General features: G+C 37.0%; 2 pseudogenes; both read right to left on the bottom strand.

Moving 5' to 3' along the window:
• Window positions 1-202: 202 nt before the first annotated feature.
• On the bottom strand, window positions 203-993 carry LOC149171718 (enoyl-CoA delta isomerase 1, peroxisomal pseudogene; annotated as a pseudogene).
• A 167-nt stretch (window positions 994-1,160) lies between these two features.
• Window positions 1,161-25,115, bottom strand: LOC149171717 (heat stress transcription factor A-1-like; annotated as a pseudogene).
• Window positions 25,116-25,314: the final 199 nt, after the last annotated feature.

Here is a 25,314-nt window from a genome sequence, read left to right as displayed (position 1 = left end):
GGATTTAGTTATTTAATTAAATAAGTAAAACAACAACCCAGCAAGAACTTGCCTAAGCTTTATCCTTGATGAAATTGCCGATGGGTTTTGGTTCAGCAGAAAAGATGCTGGCATGGCAGACCATCACCAAAGTTTCAAGAAATCATAATTAGCAAACTATGGGAGAAATAGACCACACGATAACTCTACCTTAAGAATATCGGTGTTTTTCTAAGCAGAACTTGAACTTTCTATTGATGTCATTGTATTTTCATATCAATATCAATGTCTGACATTAAAAAATGCTAGCAATGGTGTAAAAACAGGAACAAATATTATATTGCAGACGCTAATGCATCTCCGCACTACCTGTCGGCAAACAATTGCGGGAGTCTGAGAAGCCCCAAATTATTAAGACCAACCCATTCGTATTCACAGCAATCGAACTCAAAATCCATGGTTACAGTGGGCTTCGAACCACTAACCCCACACGCACAAATGGAAACCTACACCCCAATCATCAGAGCTTGGCAGAAGCGGGGAAAATATACGGCTCCCGATGGGCATCAAGCTCTTCAACAACGCCAGGGAAAACTCCCAACCTGAGTTCACTGTAAATATCCTTCGTCCAACCCCTACTAGCCAATTTCTGGGCTTCACTAACGGCGGCATCCAATGCCTGAGCCGAGTCCGCATAAACAGAATCCACGATCCGGCCCTACAGAGCCGTCTGGGCACTAAACTTGTGGGCACCCAATACCACATCCCTGCTCGCTGCGGGCAATAGCTTGCTCCGCACGACAGCCATGAGACTCTTGGGAAGCTTCATCCCAAGGTCGAGCTCACTCATGTAGAGGACAGATCTATCCGCCTTCATAAACCTGTAGTCGTGTGCCAGGGCCAGTATAAAAACCCCCCCGCAGCGTGCCCACAGATCGCCGCGATGGAGGGCACGCCGAGCCTCATGAAGGAGTCCAGCAGGAAACGTAAAGAAAGCAACTTGTACCAAGCCATTGCTTCGACTGTACCAACTGCCTTTCCAACCACATCGGCGATTTTGATGCCTCAGCGTAGTAATTGTATGCACATGTGGCTGAAATTACCACTCCAACTGATAATGGCACCATTGAAATTGCCACTACATCTGAAGAATGTGCCACCATTCCGGCAAGTTGCAGGTGTCAAATTACTCTCCGGAGAAACCTATCGATGGCATAACTGTCACGGGAGACAAAAGGAAGGGAGAAACCCATCGACGGCATAACTGTCCACCTGTCAGCACAGGAGACAAAGGAACGACGAAAGTCTGTTCCAAAGGAAGGCCTATCGGCCTAATAAAAGATTTTTTGGTACAAAAAAATTACAAATTTTGTGGTTTAATGTAATCATTGTAAAATAAGAGATGAACTAATCAAAATTGAAATAAATATAGTAAAAATAAAATAAATTTTTTTCAAAAGTAAAAATTAGATCAGATCATTTAATTTTTTGTAAATTCAGAATTAATGTCACCATCAATATATTTAGGATAATAAGTTGTTTTTTCGAACCATTTGCACTGAATTTAAAGAGTAAATAAAAAGTATATTATTAAAAAGTAGTATATATATATTTTGTATAATTGATTTAACCAGCCTTGAAAGGGAATAAATTTTTTGAAAGTAATATTTTGAAATGTAAATAGTTTTTAAAGTTAAAATTTTTGAAAAATATATATATTATAAAAATATTTGATCATTTTACAAGCTTGATAAAATTATAAATTTAAGTTTAATATTTATCTATATTTGTTGATTAAAACTAAAAGCATGTTTTTATAATATATTACAATAACATTGAAATATTTTATTATAGTTAACATTAAATATATAAATATAATATTAAAATATATTTATTATTTTAGAAAATAAAATATTTTATTTTAAAAAAGTTAGAATTAAACTAACTATAATATATATAAAATATATTTATATTTTTGTTTTTGTTTTTCATAAAGTAATAGTTAAATTAACTATAATATATATAATATATGTTTATTTTTATTTTATTTTTTCATATATATTGATAAGTAATCTATATATAATATATGTTTATTTTTATTTTTGTTTTTCATATATATTGATTAGTTTTAATTAAAGAATTATTAATATTATTATATATGTTTATATTTTTTACTATAGGAGAATTGATTTTCCTAAATGAATATATTATTTTATTTTAAAAAGAACGCATGTCAACTTTAAGTTGTGTACAAAAAGAATTACACATCTCCCTAATAATCGATAACAAAATGTACCTTTTGGTGCAATAATTAATTGGTGATAAGGAAGGGATATATTTTCATTTTTATTAGAGGTTTTGAGTCTTTCATTATATTATTCCTTGAGATCAAGCAACATAAACACTTTACCAAGAAGAAATAATTTTAGGTCTTGTGGAATTACCACCAGTTGGGTCATATGAGTTAGAGGATAATCCATAATGCATAATTTTGATGATTAAAAAATTATGTTTCCTTCTCCCTAGTTTTGTCACAAATCCCACCTACACATAAAAAATGTTGATCTAACTATTAACACTACAAAGGATACATCTTCTTGATCTTGGGATTAGGATGAGCTAGAGGAAAAGAAGTTATTGGGCACTCAGAAAATATTTGACATGCAAAACTTTGACATTAATGTTGCTACAAACAACAAGAACATAGCCAAAAAGAATAAAAGATAGAGACAAATAAATCCCCAAAAACATAATAGAATGTGGATTTAATGATGTAGGAAATTAAATGAACAAACTCACCATTCTTACTAGTGTAATCCCAAATTTAGGTTTTCTGGTATAGGCAAGGTCCATTTTGTATAGATTTATATCTAAATTTAGCTAACACATAAATTAGAAAAATCCACTAAAATCAAGAGAGATTTTTAACCCAAACAAATCATTAAATAGTTTTCTATGAAATAAAGAAAAATTATACATTATCTATATAATAAACATTACCAAATTACTAAAACATTATCGGATTATTAAAAAATTTGCATGCAATAGTAATTAGGTATTTTATTGCCCTTTAAATATTCATAGCAATAATTGACATGGTACAAATTACTTACTACTTAGGCATAGTATGTGATTGAGAGGAGAGACGGCAAATGTTTAAGTAATAATGAAATATTAGATACCAAAAATATGAACATCTCATGACTTATAATAAGAAATACTATACCATTACTATGAAATAATATAATTGTTAATTGACATGTTAGATACATTTAGAGATAAGAAATATGTGAAAATATAATAAGAGAGATTACTTTATTATCTTTAATTCTCTCCATTTTTATTATTTTTTCTTCAAATTTATCATTGAACTACACATTTACCATGAACTTTATAATATGTTTTCATTTTTATACAGCTTGATTGGGCCTAATGGTTAAGAGCATGTGTTTCCTCCTAGAGGTCACAGATTCAAAAACAGAGGGGTAGATTATATATGCCTTTGTAGACTTAGCATAATCATTACATCGAAATGAGTCCCTTGTCCCATAAATAATAAAATCTCATACACCAATTTAATGTCTAGCTTCACTATAACTTTAAAAATAAAAAATAATAATAATAATAATAATTACATTTTACAGGCGCATTCTATTGAAGTAAAAATTCCCATGAAAACTCTAAAACGCTCCTGGATAAACAATACTTAATGCACTAATTTATGCAGAGATTCCGAAAAGAAGTTTCCAAACTCTTTCAAAAAGGTACATTAAATAATGTTTAAAATGATGCGTATACCAATATGATCTTAGAATAATTTAGATGCAAACCATGTGATGGCTATTAATGTTAGAAGATATACTTTATTCGGGAATAATAGAAAGCTAATAGAAATAGCAATGATTTTAATGTTTATATTACAAAGGAAAGTATTTGATGGTGAAACCTGAATTTTTCTGATTTTCATATCCCTCTTGATATGAAAGGCACAATACTCATTAAATAACCAATAATTCGAAGTAAGGACATTGATGTGTAGTTGAAATTGTCGCACATCTTAATAAATTAATAATTTCAAAATGTTATATATTAATGTTTTTGAAATATCTTCTAAAACAATTTTAACCCATTGAAAACATGGAAAAACTTCAACCCGAATTACTATTCGAGGCGATATAATTTGTTTTAACCCAATGAAAACATGGAAAAACTTCAACCCGAATTACTATTCGAGGAAATATATCAAATTATATTTAAATCTTATAAGAAGATTAATTTTTTGTGTCCATGACTTTTCGTACCCTCACGGTCATTCTGCACGTAGAAACGAAAAGAGTCCTGAGTTGAAGAAAAAACGTGGAAAACGTTGACGCATATCTTGGACCACGTAAAGTACGATTGGCTATATATGAATAGAGGAACCACATGTTAGATGTGTTATGAATAGTTTCACAATGAGAAATGTGTTTTATTTCCATTATAATGTGTACCAATGAAAACTGTATTTTTTGACTTCAATAATGATTTATAGACATAAGTGTTGAGTAAAAATTTTACAACTCATCAAAAGTCGAGGGATTATTTTGTTACCGAGAAAAAATGCTACACATAATGTGAAAAAAGGGGAAAAAGATAATGGAAACTGAAATTGATATCCGTGATTAAAAATTAAATATATATAGGATAAAGGCTTTCTTAAAGTAATCCTAAAAATAAGTTAATGTTTTTTCTAATATGTAAATATATTTTCTCAAAACCAATGAGGATAAAGATTGTTAGAGTAATTTTAAAAGTTAGTAAATGATTATTTTTTAATTAAGAAACGATAAAGACCTTGTTTTGTTTCGAGGAAGGGAAAAAATAAATGATATGATAAACAATGTTTGAGACACGAAGTGTTGTATGGATATGCCATACATCAAAGTATTCATATGAATAGATAAAACTCCCAGTGGTAGCATGTTTATTGTATCTATGTTTTTTTTGGGGACAATAATATATTGTAAGAAATTTAATTTAGCACGGTTTGGAGTATGCCGTAAAATTGTTTTTGCTTGGTTAAGATCTCGTTTACCTCGGACGTAAGGAAACAGGGTAACAGCCTAAGACCCAGAAGTGAGTGAAAGCCTGCTCCCTTACTGACCACCAACGGGTTATTACAGGTGGCGTGGTTTTCCTTGATAACGGTGATGAGTCAAATCGACATTCGCTGCCAGAGATGGTTGTCCTCACTGTTGGTTTGACCACTGAGTTTGATAGATTTTGCCACCTTGAGAAAAAAAAAGAAAAAGAAATCCAATTCAGCGTGTTCAAACTACGTTTTCGTTTTCTTGTGGCTGACTTACAACATCACATGAGATCTACGGTTCACTGGGTTACGGACTGTTATTTTAGTAGTTAAATCATACTCAATCATCAAAATTAGTCGTTCTGTATCAAAATATGATTGAAAATGGAAAATAAGCAAATTTTTATTTGCCAAAAAAGGTGTGAAAGAGAAAGGGTGAGGGAAAATTATTGACGAGGTGGAAAACCGTGGGAAGAGGAATAACCATTGTAATAGAATGAGAACCCTTGTTCCCATGCCATTGATATGACGAATCTACTCTTTAATTTTCATAATTGTCCTCTCTTTATCAATAAATTTTGACGTATTTTAACCCAAAACTGGTTGAACCATTTTAAACATGTCCGTACACTTTCTAGTTGGGAATTCCTTATGCCTAACATTATATTGCTTTTAAATTTTATGGAAACTAAGCCGTCAATAACGTTTATCTTTTTTTTACTAGAAGAAAAAGCGTGATATATTCATAAAAGAATATTACATAGAGCAAATGCAAGAAGCATATGCAGAAACGTGGATCGAGCCATATGTAAATCTGCTAAAACAGATCCCAAATAAAGTCCCGAAAGGTTAATATTGCCCCAGACAAGGCAACCCATAAACGTGGACCGAGACACATACAAATCTGCTAAAACAAATCCGTCAATACCCAAAACTGGTTGAACCATTTTAAACATGTCCATACACATTCTAGTTGGGAATTCCTTATGCCTAACATTATATTGCTTTTAAATTTTATGGACACTAAGCCGTCAATAACGTTTATCTTTTTTTTACCAAAAGAAAAAGCGTAATATATTCATAAAAGAAGATTACATAGAGCAAATGCAAGAAGCATATGCAGAAACGTGGACCAGACCACATATAAATCTTCTAAAACAGATCCCAAATAAAGTCCCGAAAGGTCAATATTGCCCCAGACAAGACAACCCATAAACATGGACCAAACCACATACAAATCTGCTAAAACAAATCCGTCAATACCATTTATCTTTGCTCGACGTAAACCTTCTCACCTAATGTAATCGTAGGATATTCCAAGCCTCTTGCATTGCTCTTCAAGTTTGATGATGATCATTGTCCTCTCTTTATTAATATGTTTTTGAAGTTCTAGAAAAGAAAACAGTAGAACCATTTTAAACATGTCTATGTACATTCCACTTGGAATTGCTTATGCTTACCTTTTTGTTTTACTGTCAATTCTTTTGATCTATGTCAATGTTTTTGCAACCTGTATTACAGTTTACAAATTGATTTTCTGTGATCAATTTGCCGCTTGTAACAAATTTTAATAGCAGTCAGATATTGCAGCGCTGTTTAATTCCATTGTGAAAATTAAAATTATCATACGTACGGATGGTACGCAACAACACAATAAAATCGAGCTTGCAGTCAATGAACACGCTACACATCATAGTTAATTTATAGTCATTGTTGCCCAAGGTATTGAACATGGCTTGAATGTGCATGTACTCCCTAGCCACAACACCATCGTTCCGATATAATAAATTAAGTTTTAACACTAGAATTCTCTAGTAATTTATTTTAAGAACAATATTAATGTATTTTTGAAGAGTTTGTATAATTTTTTATATAAAAGAGAGCCATGAGATGGCATGTCACTGTTTATTTGTATATATGAATTTTCTTCATTGTTTATTTGCATTTATGAATTTTTTGCATAACAAATTCTAGACTGAGAAAGAGCTAAAGTTCTTTCTATCCACTACTACAACCAAAGTGAATTATTGTCGAGGTGTCGGATGCTGACACGCTCCCCAAGAGCTTTGGCAGTCTAGCAAGCCTTAAACAAGAGTATGCACCTATTATGATAACATTACCCTTTTTATCTATTGTTTTTCTTGTTATAGATTCCTTTGTTTCCAATGGCGTGGCCACACTCAATGCCCTTATTCTAAGAAGATTTCTATAAGGGAATATGTTCAAGTGAAGAAGTCTTCTTGTCCAAGAGAAAGAAACAATATTGTTATGTAACTGTTGGAGGTACTACACACCTAGGACCTTCATTACTGGCAGATGTGGACACTTAGTTAGAGCATTCACTAACATGCAAGGCTTCAACATTGGAATCTTCACCAGATTGGATCCTTTGACTGTCCATGCATACATGGGACTAGATGAAAGATCCTTTTTGCATGATTTAGTCCCTTATTTGCTCCTCCTTTCACTCCGCAACTGGCTAGTTCTCTCCGGAACTTGCTGTGGGACTACATGCAATATCCTTTTTGCATGATTTACCCCCTGATTTTCTCCTCCTTTCACTCCACAACTGGCTAGTTCTCTTAAGAACTCGTTGTAGGTGTCGATTGCTCTCATTGATCACCATTATGGCACATTACCTTGGCATCTTCACCAAGTAATGCTATATCATGAGCATTGTAACCTATTTTCTCAATCAATCATTCGTTTTTTTTTTTTCGATTCTTTTAGCGTTTTTGCTCTGCAAAGCTGTGTGTTCAACCCTTACTAGCTAGATTCATCTGTGCAATTTTTCTAACACATTTACATGGTATCAGAGACCACAAGTTGCTAGATAAAAGGCGTACCAGTAATTTATTTTGCAAGTATTACAGCTTGGAGATCGAAGATTGACAGAAAAATGGAGTTTCCCAAAGCATCGATCCTAACACCGTACAACTATCACGAATGGAAGGACCAAATGGCTCGATACCTTAGTCAGAAAGGGTTGTACAAGATTACCATGGCTGCAGAAGTGGAACCCACTTCAGCCATAGAGAAATCCAAGTACCTCAACCGCATGGATGAGGCCCACGGATCCATATGCATGTGCATCTCCCCAGAGTTGCAGTTTCATCTATCTGCCTACAATACTCTAAATGAGATTTGGAAAAAGGTTGAAGAACTCTACAGGAAACAAGATGAGATGAGAGGACATCTACTCGAAGTGGAGCTACTCTCATTGGATCCACAGAACTATGACAGAATTCAAGACTTCTTCACCAAATATAATGATCTATCGCTGCAACTCAAGGGTTGTGGAATTGACAAATCCAAGGAGGAGAGTCGCCAAGTTCTCTATATTATGTCAAAGCTCGGACCAGAATACTCCTTCTTTGTGTCTACATTTCATTCAGTAAGGCTCGCAACAGGTAAATCCTACACTATGATTTCTCTCAAAGAGTTCATGGAGTCCCTCACTTTTGAGCAAGATAAACTCATTGGTATGGGGAAAATCAAACCTCCAAAAGTGCATGAACTTGTTGTGCATGATGGCAGCCACAATAAAAATCACATATCTGATTCAAATCAAAAAAATCAGCAGCAAAAAGACAAGGGAAAAGCGCATTCCCATCCAAAGAAGGAAGGGTACACCAAGCCCCTCAATGACTCCTTCGGTTTCAGAAATGAGAAAGGGAAGAAAAGAGACAAATGCACAACTGTCACCAAGGATTCCATGCGGAATCCTCTTGCATGAAGAAGCAAATGGACCAAATGGCAAAAATCCTTCAAAAGCACAACCTTGGGGACCACATCCCTTAGGGCGCCAAGAAGAAAACTGAGGATCTGCCACATGGGAAAGGTAAAAATTTTGATGCTTTAGATGCAATTAACTCTTCACCTGATGCATGGGTTATAGATTCTGGTGCATCACATCATATGGCTACTGTAAAGGAAGTCTATTCCTCTTTGGATGCATGCAAAGGACCTCCCATCCTCATGGGAGATGACTCACCTATTGAGGTCACCAGAAAAGGTAGAGTGGAACTTTTACACGGAAGATTTGAAGATGTGCTTCATGTTCCAAAACTTTCGGTAAACCTGCTTTCAGCTTATCAGATCACTCATTCTAGCACTGGAAAGACTGTGGAATTCACTCCAGATGCAGTTTACATATATGACCTACATAGCAGCTCCAAAATTGCAACCGGTGAGGTAAACAATGGAGCTAGACTGTATACATTTTCTGAATTTATTGAATCTGAATCCTCCTTATTGCTTACACATGCTGATGATAGTAGTAGGCTTTGGCATGAGAGGTTTGGTCAGTTAAATTACAGGTATATGCAGCAGCTAAGCAAGCATGAGATGGTGGAAGGCTTGCCAAATATCAGTTTCTCCAAAGGAGTTTGTGAAGGGTTTGTCCTTGGCAAACATCCTAGAGAAAAGTTTGACACTGTCAAGACTCACAGAGCATCCTCTCCTCTAGATCTGATCCATAGTGATCTCATGGGGCCTTTTCTTCATCCTTCCATAGCCAAAGCAAGGTATGTGCTTACATTTATTGATGATTTTTCACGGTATACTTGGGTCTTCTCAGGGCCAAATATGAAGTTTTTGCGCACTTTGAAGATTTCAAAGCACTAGCTGAGACACAGTCAGAGAGAAAGATCAAAGCCCTTTGTACAAACAATGGGGGGGGAATATGTTAACACATCACTTTAGAACCTTTGCCTTGAGTCCAGCATACAATTGCAGCACACAATTCCATACACTTCACAGTAGAACAGAGTTGCTGAGAGAAAGAATCGATCTCTCAAAGAGATGGCTTCTTGCATGCTGCATGCTAAGTCACTACCTCATAAGCTATGGGTTGAAACACTTAATTGTGATAACTACATCTAGAACAGATCTCCTCATAGGTCTGTCAAGGATCAAACCCCCTTTGAGGCTTGGAGCGGCACTAAACCGGAGGTCACCCACTTTCGTTTCTTCGACTCTCGAGCATGGGCCAGGATCCCCTCTGAAAAGAGGAAAGCTCTTGATCCATAGATCATTGAGTGCATCTTTGTTGGATACCCTAATGGTGTGAAGGGATACCAACTCCTGATTTCCTCTACAAACAAGCTCATCATTGAGCAAAGTGTCAAATTTAAGGAAAGTATCTCGCATGCACCTCAATTGCTGCATGCAAACACCTTTTATCTACCTCATGTCTGAGATGATGACTCAGTACACTCAAATGTAGATATAGAGCATGAAAATGCCGAGGTAGAGCATGCAAAGACAGAGTCTTCAGATACAAATCCAGTGCATGCATATGATGATCCACATCCAAGCCTAGATCGGGCTTCCAGCAGTGAATCAACTTCCCCGGTCATAAATTAGAGAACAAGGAGCTTAAGTGAGATATATGCAAAAGACCACCCAGCTGCTAGAAATGGTCTTGTGGGGGATAATTTTGATCCGCGAAGGACTAACTCAGAGTTTATTGAGCCTCCTCTTGCCCTCACTACCACTGATCTAAAGCCATCTCGACATTGTCATTTGGTTCAATCTTCTGATCCGCAGTCTTATGACGAGGCTGTTGGGCATCCCTCTTGGGAATCCACCATGGAGGAGGAGTATAAATCCCTCCTCGAGAACCAGACCTGGGATCTAGTCCCCCTTCCTTCAAGAAGGAAACTTGTCCGATGCAAATGGGTCTACAAGACCAAGAGTGCTACAGATGGGCAAATCACTAGACAGAAAGCCAGGCTACTATCCAAAGGCTTTCAGCAAGTGCATGGCATTGATTATGATGAGACCTTTGCTCTAATAGAAAAGATGGATTCCATACGCCTTGCACTTTCCATTACAACTGCCCAGGGGTGGGAAGTACATCAGAGGGATATGAAGAATACCTTTCTTCTCGGAGACCTATCTGAGGAGATCTACATGGAGTAGCCACATGGTTTCATTCAGGGTTCATCTTTATTCTGCAGATTGAAGAAGTCTCTCTATGGCCTTAAGAAGGCCCCGAGAGCTTGGTATGCGAAGATGAATTATTTTCTCTTATCACAAAACTTCGAAAGATGTAAGTCTGATCTGAATGTTTACATGCTCAGGACACATGATTCTTTTCTTATCTTAGTTTTATATGTGGATGATCTCCTGATCACCGGCAGCTCGGCTTTAGCCATTGCTGCAGTCAAGAGGACCTTGCATGATAGGTTCTTGATGACGGACATGGACCCATTACACTTCTTTCTTGGTCTTGAGATTAGCTAGGATGCCACAAGCATCAAACTCTCTCAGGCTAAGTATGCACGGGATCTCCTCGAGAGATTTCACATAACTGACTGCGAGCCAACATCGACTCCTTTTCTGTCTGGGGTCCACCTTGAGGATGGAGGTGACACTCCATTAGTTGACAGTACTCTCTAATGATAGCTAGTGGGGAGCTTACTGTACCTCACCCACTCCAGACCAGATCTCTCATATGCAGTAGGGGTAGTTTCCAGATACATGCAGGAGCCGCATGAGCTACACTAGAAAGATTCCAAGCGCATCCTCCGATATGTGCAGGGCACCATCACCTTCGGGATTCACTATGCAGCAAGAACTGCATTGAATCTCCTTGGCTTCACAGATTCTGATTGGGCGGGCGACAACATTGATCACAAGTCCACCTCCAGATATTTACTCAGTCTAGGATCTGGCCCTATCTGTTGGTCGAGAAAGAAGCAGGCTACTATTACTCTCTCTTCAGCTGAGGCCGAGTACAGAGGAGTAGTCAACATCACCATTTAGGCTCTGTGGCTACAACACTTCCTCACTGAGTTGGGTGTCCAGTTCCACCAGCTCACTGTCATCTGGTGTGACAACCAAAGCACTCTCAAATTTTGCAGGGATCTAGTACAAAGGTAGCGGACGAAGCACATAGAGATCCATATGCACTACATCAGAGACTTAGTACATGATCGGGTCATTGATTTGTAGTTCTGTCCTTTAGCAGAACAGACTGCAGACATCTTCATGAAGACATTCACTGAGCAAAAGTTTCACTCTTTGCACGATCGTCTTGGAGTGAAGGACACAGTTGCTCAACAACTGTCTTTTATTCCTATTTTCTTTTGATACAATGTATTTTGAGGGGGGGTTTTCCCACGAGGTTTTCCCTCTTTCCTAAATTTTAGTACAAGTTGCATTGTATTTTGGGTGACCTTTGGCCTTAGTTGCTAGGGCCCATTTTCTATTTTGCCCCATAGTGGTGTTCGGTGGGGGGTTGTGGAGGTACTACACACCTAGGACCTTCATTACTGGCACATGCAGACACTTAGTTAGAGCATTCACTGACATGCAAGGCTTCAATATTGGAGTCTTCACCAAATTGGTGCCTTTGACTGTCCATGCATGAATGGGACTACATGCAAGATCCTTTCTACATGATTTACTCCCTGATTTTCTCCTCCTTTCACTCTGCAACTGGCTAGTTCTCTCCAGAACTTGCTATGGGACTACATGCAAGATCCTTTCTACATAATTTACTCCCTGATTTGCTCCTCCTTTCACTGTGCAACTAGCTAGTTCTCTTCGGAACTTGATGTGGGACTACATGCAAGATCCTTTCTGGATGATTTACTCCCATATTTGCTCCTCCTTTCACTTTGCAACTGGCTAGTTCTTTCTGGAACTTGTTGTGGGTGTCGAGTCCTCTCGTTGATCACCACTATGGCGCATTACCTTGGGATCTTCACCCAGTAATGTTATATCATGAGCATTGTAACCTATTTTCTGAATCAATCATTCTTTTTTGTTCTTTAGATTCTTTTACTGTTTTTGCTCTGCAAAGTTGTGTGTTCAACCTTTACTAGCTAGATTCATCTGTGCAAGTTTTCTAACACATTTACAGTAACAATTAAAACAATTTCAGAAAAGAATGGACTGAGCCAACAATTAACCACAACAGAGGTTATGAGAAGTTGAAACTTCACACTTGAACAACATTTCTACTCTTATCTGTACACAAAAAAATAGTCGAAAAGGGCATAGGAATAGAGAAGTGAAGGATCTATTTAGTTTAGAGGTCACTATGCATTTTCCTTAATAGGTATATTTTGATGGCCCAAAATATGTGACAAAATCCATTGAATTCCTTCTTTACATATTCAATCAATGAGAGATCGTTTTGAGGTCGACTGCCTCAGAGATAACTGAGACCTTTTGCCTCCAGATGGGCCTCTAATAATTTTGATGTTAATTGCTTCAAATATAATCAAGATCCCTTTTGCCTCCTGACAGGCCTCAACATTGGTCATACGTTGAAAATACATATGCACTAGTGTTATAACATGCTATCCATGGGATTTCACATTTAATGCGTAGCACACTTTAGAGAGAGCGATTCTAGTGATGCACCTGCTTTAAAAATTTATAATCAGTGATTATTGGGCTTGTGCAAATTTAATGCATAATTTGAAAACATCTTTTTTTGTCAAAAATTTTGTAAATATCTCACGGTTTTTGGACACTTTTACAGATTTTGTCTGCAAGATTCCATGACATGTTGTGTGAAAGTATCTTTGGTATTAGTCTGTAACTTTACAAATACTAATAGTTACGTGGAAGACTTTGGATAGTCCAAATACAAGAGGGTATGTTTGGTCTTCAGTCTTTTAGGTTTCAAAAATTTAGGCCATCTTGACACTTGAATGTACGCACTTTCATTTAGGCTAGAAAGTGGTAAGTACAGTGTTGGAAGGGACAAAAATTAAACTTGAAAACATGTTCATTGTTATAATGCAAATTATCCATGCATGTCCTCTTGTATAAATATTAAATTTCTACTTAGGATAGGAATAATGATTGGTACCATTGACTACCTACAATATCAGGCAAAGAAAAAATTTCCAAACATAAAAGTGTCAGCTATGGATAAGTGGTGATATGAAAATACTAGAGAAATCCTAATTTTGGCATCCTCTTCCTTCACCCTTCCTATCATGTTATGTTAGCATGAACATTTTCGCATCAGATCAAGCTATGTTTTGTCAAATCTAGTGTAACTTCATTAACAGTCTGCTACATAATTGGGATGATGCTTTCCACCTTATGATACCCCCTTGATACCACCTTTATGATTATGAAGATATCAAGGTATATATTCCAAAGAGATCCCAATCAATAACCAGTGTATAGTCATACAGATAAGGTAAAAACTAGTAACTACACAGGAATCAACCAAGTCATATCGTTTCAAAAATATTACTTGTAAATTGTTTTCCCAACATCGCTCTAATAAACTAAGAACTTCATGGTGGATGCCCTAACTAAAAGGACTTCAAATGAAAAATTACAGTGCCTGCATGGAAAGAAGAGGACATCGTTACCTGTTCATCAAACAAGAAACATTTTTAAGAATTCCCAACTATTAGTTTTCAAATTTGAAACCATCTTACCAAATATACATTGTGATGAAACTCTCCTACATAAGTGCAAGTGACAATAGTATAGCCATCAAGAAAGTTTAGCTTTTTCACTGGATATCAAAGACTTACAAAATCTCATCAAAGCATTCTTGACAATATTCATTATGATTTGGACATGGAATTAGAAATATATCAAATAATATTGTTGGAATGAATATAATTAGAAAAATAAAATGGGTTAAGACACATTTGAATGAGATAATGGTAGCAAGAATCAAAATGTAAGAGAAAAATATGACACACTTAGAAACATTACATTGCACTCTTCCTAGCTCTTATTAAAGATTAGATTACATTCTGGTCACATGATGTTCCTTCTCAGAAGGAATGGGTAAGTGGAAATTTCCAGTAGGTTAAATATATCTATTATAGGGGCTTGTTGGCCTTATAATAATTGCATACCATTCTATGCCGAGAGTTCTCTTGTACAATTCTACAGCTAACTAGTCATGGTGTTATTTAGTTATTATTCCATGCAGAAGGTAATTTGGACCTTTTCAAAATTCTAAATAATAGAAAACAAATCATGCGTATCTACTTTCCAACAAAACTAGGGCAAATGCTATTAAGAAGACACAGGACTTCTAAAAAAACTTTGAATTGTGAAAAATACTAATAATAAAATATTGTAAAATCTATGCTACAACAGTTTTTTCACCACATGAGGAAGGACATATCACTCTTAGAATACTCTATTTCCAGTATCAATTTCCATATGCTCTCTCATTCTCAGTGAATGTGAAAATGTTACAATGAATTACAACAATATTGGGTTAAACCCTTTTACATTTGCAATTTAACAGACAATGATAACACGTTACAGAGAATTTATTTGAAGTAATCCACTAGGATGCATAAATAGACCATTGATAAACATAAATTTTAGCAGAAATGATAGTGATATCCACCTACTAGCAGCCTCTATAATATTATTTCAAGTTTTTCTCCTTGATGCTAGTTTCCCCATGTGTTTTGTAGGTCGATCCAACGTTTTCTTGTTGTTCCAACACTTCCCGTTCTAAGGAATCCTTTCATCTCAATCCTTAGTTCCACTCTCTTGAATTTTTTACTCTGCTTCTTTTGTATCTATTATTGAATCCGGAGTCTCTGTTAGAAACTATTCCCAAAAGAAATCATCAACTCCAGAACTTACCTTCCCACTGGCGGTGACTTTCCCTACAACCCTCTCATTGTTTCCCATGTCCATCTCTATTGGTTATGAGTTGACATCTATGCCACTAGTCTTGGATCCCATGTAAGCCTCTCTCTCATATTTTCAACTCGGGTTAAGAGTCTCAACACCCTTAGATGTTTCACATTGAGAAAAAGAAAGTCCCAAACTCATTTGACAAGGAATCTGACAGGTAATTGATTCTGCCAACTATGGAGAAGCATGGGATGAAGAATGCATCTCAGATAACAAACATGATCATATAATATTTAAAATTACTGGTGAAATACATATACTTGGAAAACATGTTACATACATCTCTGTAAGACATGCTTAAGATGAATTTCCACTATCCATCACTTCACCACATGCTTGACCCACATCCTGGATTCCATTCTATTGAATGGGTCTGTGTTTAAAACCCTCAATGGAACTACACTACATTCATCACCTGAAGCAGGTTGATACTTCACAATCTGACTGTCTGTCAACTCAATTTCCCCAGCCTCTAAACAGTTCTCTTGCTTGGGTAATCTTCTCTTCTTATTAGCTGCTTCAAGAAGCTTATTGTTTTCACTTTGTTGCACAAGTTGTGCCACAAATCCAGGCTTTCATACAACTTTGGACATACATCATTTTTTGTTGACGGTGTTCCATGGTTTGCAAACACTCCTCCAAGGTCTGCATATGCATCTCGGTACCTTGATGTTTCTTCCTAATTCTAACGAGCTCCATCATGAGCAGAGTCTTATCCCTCTTGAGCCTATGAATTTCCTCCTCTAGATCATATTTTATAGCATCATTACATGCGCCTTGTTGGGGATTTTGAGAATGATTGTGCATAGGCTTGCATCTATGAATATTTTTCAACAAATTCCTTTATCCCCAAACAAAATCTTCATTTACGAATTCCCATTGATTTGGATCAACTTTCCTAAAGCCTAGTTGGAAATACGATACTAAATCAGCCTTCCTAATCCCAATTAGCTATACTAGATGCTAACACATTTTAGCCACCATCATATGTAGAAAGTCAAACCAATGAAACTTATAAAGGTAATTAGCTAAAAATATCAAATAAGAGAAACATAAACCAAAGGATCATTATGCCCAAGACCAATGGTGGGGTAAATTCCACAAGATATTCTAAACTAAGTGATTATTTTGCCAGGACTACATTACAAAAAAATAATAACTGAGAGGACAAAGTATTCGAGTATGGACCCTATCAAGTTCATGCAGAAATGAACACTTGGTTTAACAAAATTCTTGTACATCTTCCCCAAATCATTACTTCTCTTATGTTCAGCATTGCAATATCCACCTTCATCAGCCTGCAAAAGCATCGATAGATTTAAATAAAGACGTGAAATCATTACTTCTCTTATGTTCAACATTGCACTCTCCACCTTCATCAGCCTGCAAAATCATCGATAGATTTAAATGAAGACATGAAAAAAATGCAAGAAAATAGATAATGCAGTCATAACTTAAAAGGCATGTATTTTCATATTCATCGAACCTGGAAAATCTCACGTCTGTCATGCTACTAAATCGAATTGGGTCATGATCACCCATATATGTACAGTCACAACAACAAAGTCGATTCTGTAAAATGCCAATTATAATAGCAATGTTATTAGATATAATTGCCACCAAAAGACTTACATGGGGCAGTAAAGACTTACATGGAGAAATAGAATAGACCATGACTGAAATGAACTAACAAATTTTTTAGCCAGGAATTCTGAAACTCTATAATCAACTTCATTCCACTCTTCTCTTCTTGAAAACCTGCACAAAACCTACACAACACAAACACAAAGCAGATTAAGAAAACTAAACCCTACGACCATGGTCATACATATTGGAATTCACAGCTCATCCAAAAGGATATGATATTGGGTGTAAGGAGGAGCTCTGTGACTGGGTAAAGAAATGAAATGGCTTCTGAATGGATGATAATGCTGGTAGGTAAACGATTTATTACCTTGTTTCCTTTATTGTAGTTGTTAGCCATCAAACACATCTTGAGTTGCTTCCACCTTTACTGCGGGTACCAATAAAGTGTGGGTACCAATCCAGTTAGCGAACCACTGCTTTGACTCGATCAACTGTATGAATTGGATATTAAACTTGATTTATACGTTATTCATTTCTACTATAGGTTCTTGTAACGGAAGCGTTTTTGGAACTAAGCGAAGAAAAGCTACAGGGCATGGGTATCGCTCTCAAAAGATAGACTCTGAATCAGGATCACTAAATAAAATGCGTTCTACTCCAGTGGAAATATTGAAATTAAAATAGACTTTATCCAGATTAAAAGAACCAACAAATATTCTATATTGAAATCATCAAACATTGCAATGCCTTTGTTGAAATATAATTTCAACCGCGTCCGTTCGTTTGTACAATGCCGAAAACCGCCTAAGCAAAACCACTTAAACCTATCAGACCGCCTTTGGTCATCTGGCTGTTTCCGTACAATGGACTCTGATACAATGAAATATTGCCACGTGGTCCTCTATATACGTCAGCAGGACTGACATTTCGGAGCCTAAAGTTCTGCTTGAAGTGGGCTCCCGATATTCATTCCAGCCGTCCGATCTGCCTGATCATTCTTCGCCGTCCATCAACCAAAGTAGCATACGAGCCTGCATTAAAAGTTATGCGCGGAGTAAAATTCAAGTTTCGTTGACCGTAGGTTTTTATTAATGCATTTAATAAATCCTGATAAGTGTAGGTAGAGTATTTAAGTTTTACATACGGCATATATTATTATATATCAAAACGTGTTATAGTTTCTTTTTGTTGGGGCGTTGACCATTTGTAAAAGAAATGAAGCAGCAGAACACACGCGCGGGTGAATAAAAAAAAGGAATGAAGACTTGTGAACGGTGTGGGGAGCATAACGCACAGCAGTGCAAAACATATGAATAACCAGGGGTTGAAAGGTATTTTTGTGTGTTGCTCAAACGAATGGAAGAACGCACAGTAATATGAATGACTGTGAATTTTTATTTTTGAAAATGAAATGCAATATAAAAATTTTACAGCATATGTAAAAATTGTTTTACAGCAGTATGTGTAAAATAGTTTTACACCAGTAAATGTAAAAGGGGTTTTACAGCAGTAAATGTAAATGGGTTTTTACACACCAGCAGTGTAAATTCTCAGGTGGAGACAGAGTTTTGTTGAATGTATTTTTGGTGAATCCCTCTCAGTAAAAGAGGATGAATATGTATCAGGCATTTTGTTTTAATGAATAGAAATCATTTTATGGTGGTGTAATACTCTGTTCTCAGACAAATTTTTTTAAAGCTTCCCTGTGCAAAGGATCCTGTGGAGAGAAGGAAACAGAGCATTGCCTCTGTGTGTTTAGTTTATTTGTTTTTGGGATTTTACCAAAAAAAATCCCCAACAGTGGTATCAGAGCAGGTTTAGGCTCTTTGAAGGTGTTCAAGAAGCTAAAGGGAGGAGTCTTTTGTTGCAGCAGTAAATCTTCTCCAGCAAAAGTGAAGTCTCAGGTAAAAGATTCAGGTATTCCTCAAAGTTTTCTTTTTGTTACTGCTGAAACAGACAGTGTTTTAAAATACACGGTCAAGAAATTGAAGCATAGTTGAGGATGCAAGGAATGGCTAGCACCAGCACTAGCATGGGTATGTTTAACACCCAGTTCCCACAGTTTAATGGGAAGAACTATGACCACTGTTCAATAACCATGAGAGCCTTATTTATCTCTCAAGATTTATGGGAATTAGTATAATATGGGTTTGAAGAACCAGCAGATGAAAATCAATTTAACAACTTGACACAGGGAGAGAGAGATTCGATGAAGAGCAATAAGAAGAAGGATGCAAAAGCCATTGTATTGTTGTATCAAGCAGTGGACCAAAGTGTGTTTCCAAAGATAGCAGCAACTAAGACATCCAATGAAGCATGGAAAATCCTCAAAACAGCCTATCAAGGCATGGAGAAAGTAAAGACAACAAAAATGCACTTGCTGAGGAGAGATTTTGAAAATCTGAGCATGAAGGAGTCAGACACCATTGACTCATTTTTCACACATGTAATTGGTCTGGTCACACAGATAAGGACTCATGGAGAAACCCTTGAAGAAAGGAGGATTGTGGAGAAACTGTTGAGGGTCCTACCCTCAAAGTTTGATGTGATTGTCACCACCATAGAAGAGACAAAGGATCTCTCAAACTTTTCAGTTGATGAGCTTCATGCATCACTGCTAACACATGAGCAAAGGTTGAGTAGAAATGAAAACTCATCTCTAGAGCAAGCCTTTAAAACCCAAATGACTTTTGGAAGAGGAAGAGGTCAAGGCAGAGGAAACAAGAGAGGAAGAGGCAAAAGCCAGAACAGAGGTGGAAGGAATAGTCCAGCGAATGCTCAAGGAAGAGGCAGCAATCCAAACCAGAACCAAGGCCAAGGCAGCAGCCAATAAAGAGGACAACATCATGCTCAAGGACAAAGGTATGAACAATCCAATGTCCAATGTTATTACTGTAAAAAATATGGGCATTATGCCAGTGAATGTAGGAAGAAGCAATATGATATGAGTAATAGACAAAATGCAAATGTCACTAGAGAAAACATCATCCAAGATAATGTGTTGTTAGCTTGTAACATGGCTGAAACAAACAGTGAGGACATATGGTTTTTAGACTCAGGTTGCAGCAACCATATGACAGGAAATATAGCTCTCTTTTCTGCCCTAGATAAAAATATGAAATCAAAAGTCACACTAGGAACTGATAGCAAAATTTCTGTTATGGGAAAAGGAGAGGTAAAAATATTTACAAAGCAAGGAGAAAGGAAAACCATAGCAGATGTCTACTATGTCCCTGGAATGAGATGTAACCTCTTGAGTATTGGACAGCTTGTTCAAAAGGGCTACAATGTTTTCTTTGTGAATAATGTGTGCACCATCATGAATATAGCACCCAGCAAACAATGCATTGCTGAAGTGAAGATGACAAGGAACAGGATGTTCCCTCTTAGAATAAGGGCAGATTTGAAAAACAAAGGAGAAATTGCAGCAGTCGCCCAAGAGGCTTTCCAAAGCGTGCCAAAGGATGAAAATTGGTTGTAGCACTTGAGATTTGGACATCTCAATTTTGGAGGTCTAAACTTGTTAAGCAGAAAAGGAATGGTAAGAGGATTACCATTGATAGAGAAACCAGACAGTCTTTGTGAAGGTTGCATATTGGGAAAACAACACAGAGAAAGTTTTCCATCAAGGAAAAGCATAAGGGCAAAGGCACCCTTAGAAATTATCCACTCAGATTTATGTGGACCGATGCAAGCTCCATCATTAGCAGGCACCCAATATTTCCTAACATTTATTGATGACTTTACAAGAAAAACTTGGGTATATTTTCTTAAAAACAAAAGTGAAGTGTTTGAAAAATTCCGAAATTTCAAAGCACTTGTGGAGAACCAAAGCGGGCTACATATAAAAGTTTTGAGAACTGAGAGAGGAGGTGAGTATATCTCCAAGGAATTCCTACGATTTTGTAGAGAAAATGGAATTCACAAACAGTTTACAGCTAGGTACACCCCACAGCAAAATGGAGTTGCTGAAAGGAAAAATAGGACCATCATGGATATGGCGAGGAGCATGCTGAAGGCAAAGCATTTGCCAAATGATTATTGGGCTGAAGCTGTAAATTGTGCAGTGTATATTTTGAACAGGTGTCCTACAAAAGCAGTGTTGAACAAAGTGCCGGAAGAAACATGGAGTGGGAGAAAGCAAGGTGTCACCCACTTGAAAGTTTTTGGATGTGTGGCCTATGCACACATACCAGATCAGCTAAGGAGGAAGTTGGACAGCAAAGGGGAGAAATGTCTTTTCATTGGATACAGTGAGGAATCCAAAGCTTACAGGTTGTATATCCCATCTACCAAGAAGTTTTTTGTCAGTAGAGATGTTCAATTCATTGAGGAGGAAGCTTGGGATGGAAGCATAGAGAAACAGTGAATGTTAAAAACTATTTGTTTCATGATGAAGATGATGAGGAGGTGGCTGAAATGCATCCCCAAACAGCAGCGCCAACACAAGGACAGCAAGGGACGCCATTGAGGATAAATGAAAGTGCTTCTCCAAGCACATCACAAGAAGGAAATTCAAGTGCATCTTCAAGCACTTTCACACCAAATGAACGAGGTAAGAAGTTTAGAAATCTAAGTGACATTTATGATGAAGGAATGAATTCCTTATTTGCCTTGTATTGTCATGTTGATGATCCTATTCATTTCGAAGATGCAATCAAAGATAAGAAATGGATAGAAGCTATGGATGAGAAGATGAATGCCATAGAGAGAAACAAAACATGGGATTTGGTTGAGCTACCAAAAGGCAAAGAAGTCATTGGAGTGAAATGGGTTTACAAGACCAAGAGCAATGCTGAAGGTAAAATAGAAAGACACAAGGCAAGGCTGGTTGTCAAAGGGTACAAGCAGCAATATGGAAGAGATTATGAGGAGACTTTCACACCGGTTGCAAGAATGGAAACCGTGAGAGCAGCGCTGTCCATAGCAGCTAAAAACAAATGGAAAGTCTACCAAATGGACGTGAAGTCAACATTCCTAAATGGAGTGTTAATGGAAGAGGTTTACATTGAACAACCTCTAGGCTATGAGAAGAAAGGTGAAGAGCACAAAGTGTGCAAATTTAAGAAAGCTCTTTATGGGCTGAAGCAAGCGCCAAGAGCATGGTACAGCATGATAGATTCCTATCTATTGGATAATGAATTTGACAAGTGTGAAGGAGAACCCACCGTCTACATCAAAGAAAAAGATGGTAAAATTTTAATTGTTGTCTTATATGTTGATGATGTTATTTTCACAGGTAATGATGATCAGCTCATTAAGAATTTTAAATCAGTCATGAAAGAGAAATTTGAAATGACTGACATGGGTTTCTTGAGATACTTCTTAAGCATAGAAGTAGAGCAAAATGAAAAAGGAATTTTTATCTCACAAGCTAGATATGTAAATCAAGTGTTGGACAGATTTAACATGCAAGAATGCAAAGCAGCGATCACTCCCACAGTAATGGGATTAAAACTCAGCAGAGAGGACAGCACCAAGGATTTTGATCCTAGTTTGTACAAGAGTATTCTTGGCAGCCTTATGTATTTAACAACTACTAGGCCTGACATTATGTTTGCTGTTAGTTTAATTTCCAGATTCATGGAGAGGCCAAAGGAAGCACATTGGCAGGAAGCAAAAAGAATTTTAAGGTATGTCAAAGGTACCAAAATGTTTGGCATATTATATAGTGTCTCAGAAAATTCAGATTTAATTGGATACACTGATAGTGATTGGGCTGGAAGTGTAGATGATCGGAAAAGCACTTCTGGTTATGTTTTTCACATGGGTTTAGGAGCCATTTCATGGGCTTCAAGAAGCAGTCCATTGTAGCATTGTCTACAGCAGAGGCTGAATATGTGGCAGCTACAGCAGCAGCATGTCAAGCAGTTTGGATGAGAAGAATATTGAGGAGCTTAGGCCAAGAGCAGGCAAAAGCGACAGTGATTTTTTGTGACAATAGCTCAGCTATTGCATTGTCAAAGAATTCAGTGTTTCATAAGAGAACGAAACACATTGATACAAGGTTTCACTACATCAGAGAATTGGTGAACAATGGAGAAATTGTCCTAGAACATTGCAGGACTCAGGAACAAGTAGCAGACATCTTGACAAAGCCATTGGATCAGAAAAGCTTTGAATTTTTGAGGAAGTGTCTGGGTATGACTGAATGCCCAGCAGTTGAAATTAAAGGGGAGTGTTGAAATATAATTTCAACCGCGTCCGTTCGTTTGTACAACGCCGAAAACTGCCTAAGCAAAACCACTTAAACCTATCGGACCGCCTTTGGTCATCTGGCTGTTTCCGTACAGTGGACTCCGATACAATGAAATATTGCCACGTGGTCCTCTATATACGTCAGCAGGACTGACATTTCGGAGCCTAAAGTTCAGCGTGAAGTGGGCTCCCGATATTCATTCCAGCCGTCCGATCTGCCTGATCGTTCTCCGCCGTCCATCAACCAAAGTAGCATACGAGCCTGCATTAAAAATTATGCGTGGAGTAAAATTCAAGTTTCGTTGACCGCAGGTTTTTATTAATGCATTTAATAAATCCTCATAAGTGTAGGTAGAGTATTTAAGTTTTACATACGGCATATATTATTATTATATCAAAACATGTTATAGTTTCTTTTTGTTGGGGCGTTGACCATTTGTAAAAGAAATGAAGCAGCAGAACACACGCACAGGTGAATAAAAAAAAGGAATGAAGACTTGTGAACGGTGTGGGGAGCATAACGCACAACAGTGCATAACATATGAATAACCAGGGGTTGAAAGGTATTTTTGTGTGTTGCTCAAACGAATGGAAGAACGCACAGTAATATGAATGACTGTGAATTTTTATTTTTGAAAATGAAATGCAGTATAAAAATTTTACAGCATATGTAAAAATTGTTTTATAGTAGTATGTGTAAAATAGTTTCACACCAATAAATGTAAAAGGGGTTTTACAGCAGTAAATGTAAATGGTTTTTTACACACTAGCAGTGTAAATTCTCAGGTGGAGACAGAGTTTTGTTGAATGTATTTTTGGTGAATCCCTCTCAGTAAAAGAGGATGAATATGTATCAGGCATTTTGTTTTAATGAATAGAAATCATTTTATGGTGGTGTAATACTCTGTTCTCAGACAAATTTTTTTAACGCTTCCCTGTGCAAAGGATCCTGTGGAGAGAAGGAAATAAAGCATTGCCTCTGTGTGTTCAGTTTATTTGTTTTTGGAATTTTACCAAAAAAATCCCCAACAGCCTTCAATTCCCACATTAATGGTGTCGCAGAATTCCAATGTGGTCTCTAGGTGTGAAGCCAGAAGGAAATTTGGTGGGAATTCAATGCAGAATGGTTTAGAACCACCACAACTCCTTGATAATCACCTTAAAATCAATGCTTCGAAGCCGCCAAAAACCCTTGAGCTGCATCAGAGAGGCTTGAAGTAAAAACGCAGAGTACGTTCCGCAAATTTAAAGATGAGCGACAACAACAGCGTCATCCCTTGGGCTTTGGCCCCAGCATGCCGCAACGTGCTTACGTTTGCTAAGAAATATATGGAGAAAACCAAAGTCGACTTTAGGAAAGAGAAAAAATTTACATGTACAAACAAATTAATGCCTCAACCGGATACTATATGTCACTTACATAATGCGTTTCCATTTGATTGGGGTTCTGTTGGGGAGGGGGTTGGTCTACGCTAGGGTTCGCAGAACTTGATGTTTTCTTTTGTAAAGGTGTCGAGGCGTTTGCAGGATATCTACGTAAGGTTTTGCCAACACCTTTCTGTTTCCCTTTTGAAATCTCGAGGGTTGGGTTTCGCTCTTCATCTCTGACATCAATATTATTGCTCATGTGTGAAAAGGTTTCAGTTCTGAAATTTTATTGGGCTTCATTGCACAAGAATACATGAAGATTTGGCGGATTATAACCCTCTACCCTCCTTAATCTTTCGCCCACAAGAAGATTATGACATGCAGTGTTCGTGCCCGGTATCGGTCTGGGCAATTTGGAGATGTGTTTTCGTGGCCGTACAAGATGATAAGTCACTGAG

This window comes from Pinus tabuliformis, chromosome 4_2 (assembly GCF_031772625.1).
Source record: "Pinus tabuliformis cultivar Carrire ecotype Pingquan chromosome 4_2, CPIR1, whole genome shotgun sequence".
Lineage (NCBI taxonomy): Eukaryota > Viridiplantae > Streptophyta > Pinopsida > Pinales > Pinaceae > Pinus > Pinus tabuliformis.
This window is presented reverse-complemented; position numbering and strand designations above follow the sequence as displayed.